General features: G+C 58.5%; 1 non-coding gene across 1 annotated transcript in view; it reads right to left on the reverse strand.

Moving 5' to 3' along the window:
- LOC124746482 overlaps positions 1-814 on the reverse strand; it is a 1,909-nt gene extending 1,095 nt beyond the window's left edge. The window contains exon 1 of the ribosomal RNA XR_007011337.1: positions 1-814. This exon is cut by the window's left edge and continues 1,095 nt beyond it. This is a non-coding gene — a ribosomal RNA (small subunit ribosomal RNA).
- Positions 815-2,500: the final 1,686 nt, after the last annotated feature.

Consider the following 2,500-nt stretch of genomic DNA (forward strand, 5'->3'; position numbering starts at 1 on the left):
ATAAAGAGCACCCTGGTAGGATTTCAACGGGGTCCGCCTCGGGACGCACGAGCACGCACGAGGCGGTCGCACGCCTTCGGCTCGCCCCACCGGCAGGACGTCCCACGATACATGCCAGTTAAACACCGACGGGCGGTGAACCAACAGCGTGGGACACAAATCCAACTACGAGCTTTTTAACCGCAACAACTTTAATATACGCTATTGGAGCTGGAATTACCGCGGCTGCTGGCACCAGACTTGCCCTCCAATAGATACTCGTTAAAGGATTTAAAGTGTACTCATTCCGATTACGGGGCCTCGGATGAGTCCCGTATCGTTATTTTTCGTCACTACCTCCCCGTGCCGGGAGTGGGTAATTTGCGCGCCTGCTGCCTTCCTTGGATGTGGTAGCCGTTTCTCAGGCTCCCTCTCCGGAATCGAACCCTGATTCCCCGTTACCCGTTACAACCATGGTAGGCGCAGAACCTACCATCGACAGTTGATAAGGCAGACATTTGAAAGATGCGTCGCCGGTACGAGGACCGTGCGATCAGCCCAAAGTTATTCAGAGTCACCAAGGCAAACGGACCGGACGAGCCGACCGATTGGTTTTGATCTAATAAAAGCGTCCCTTCCATCTCTGGTCGGGACTCTGTTTGCATGTATTAGCTCTAGAATTACCACAGTTATCCAAGTAACGTGGGTACGATCTAAGGAACCATAACTGATTTAATGAGCCATTCGCGGTTTCACCTTAATGCGGCTTGTACTGAGACATGCATGGCTTAATCTTTGAGACAAGCATATGACTACTGGCAGGATCAACCAGGGAGCTGCGTCAACTAGAGCTGAGCAGCCGGCCGCCCGGGAGTGTGTCCCGGGGGCCCGCGCGAACACGCAAGCGTCCGCTCAATCATTCTGCAAACAGGAGGAGGCTGAGCTCCCCTGCACAATACACCTCGAAACCCTCTCAGGTCCCGGCGGCGCGCAGCGCCGTCCCAAGTACTTGGTCGGGTTCGAGAGAGGCGCAATCGCCCGGAGTTAGGCGAGTAGACGCTTTCGGTGCGACCACCCGTGCTCCCAACTGAGCTTGCCGCTGCCGACAGAGGCCCGGGAGCGTGCTGTCGTGGCATTGCCGGCGGGAGACAACACGCGCCACCTACGGTGACCGGCAGCTCCAACGCCAGCGCCACAGAAGGACAAAAGCCCCACTTGGGTGCCGAAGCGAACTCTCCCAGCACAGCGCACGCGCCAACACATCCGCACAGCTGCGATACAAACCACCAGCGAGAACCGCTGGGGCGACCGAGCAGCAGACGGCGTCGCGGCGCCGAGCGCCGGGCGGCGGCGCATCCTCAACGCACACAGTCCTCAATCGGACCAGCACACTGAAGATGTCCACCGCGCTTCGCACCGGGCCCGCGAGGACCTACTTTGGCCGCACGGCGCCGCGCGCAGGGTGCGCCGGCGCGCAGCTGCGACGCCTGCCGCGTCCGTCGGCCGGCGCGCCTGCCACTGGCCGCCCCCACCAGCCGGCTGTAGCGCGTGCGCCCACGCACCGCGCGGCCAGCACGCCGGGAGGCGCCCCCTCACCGGCCGGGGACGGTCCCACCCAGCCACCGCCGCGTATCGCTTCACACCCAGATGCCGTTCAGTTTCGTCGGCATGGTGGGTATCGCTGGAACAACCGGTTCGTACCTCAACCTATCGTCGCCATCACCGATTCACCCCTAGCGAGAACAACCGCACCACAACAGGTTACCATTTGTTCATTTGCGTAACTTCACCAGAAAACGCAGGCGTCCATCGCCATTTGCAACTTCAACGATTATTGCATGCCTGTGTCAGGTGTCACGCCACACTACGTCTGCCCACATACACGCAACAAAATGTGCACGCCTAGACAATACGTGGAAGGTGGCCCCCGTACGTATGCGATGTCCATTGCTCGAACGACTGTCAACCGGCCTCTGTAGCATGTCGCAGATATGGAACGCGGTGCACCATGCCATCACGGTGTGTGAGGAGAGACGACTAGGTCCGAATACATCAACAGACAGCTCATGCTGATCGCCATCCACGGCGTCCGTTCCTCCCACACGTCTCTATGGCGTACCACACTGCAATCCAGCTCTCATAGGGAGACGACACGTAGCTGCGTGCACAATATTTGCACTGTATGGTCCGCCGTTTTTGGGCGCAGTCGTTGTACGGTCACACATGTGCCACGATGTATCATTCGGTACATAAGGACGAATGTGCAGTACAGATTGTGGTTTACGCGTACGACATTAGCGGACGGTTGACACAGGCCGCACCACAACGTAGCCTGAGTACGTCGCATGCGAAGGGCATTGAACATGCAAACTTCTCACCAACCAGCTTGCGAAGGCAGGGGGGCAAGGTGGGGACGTGGGGAGGGGCGGCATGTACGTCCTGCTGCCATCCACATTACAGTGTACAGCAGGAGCATGTGGAAAGTCAGCAAGACTTGCAAGGTGTTTAACATGAAGCGATA

The sequence above is a fragment of the Schistocerca piceifrons genome, unplaced genomic scaffold (assembly GCF_021461385.2).
Source record: "Schistocerca piceifrons isolate TAMUIC-IGC-003096 unplaced genomic scaffold, iqSchPice1.1 HiC_scaffold_351, whole genome shotgun sequence".
NCBI lineage: Eukaryota > Metazoa > Arthropoda > Insecta > Orthoptera > Acrididae > Schistocerca > Schistocerca piceifrons.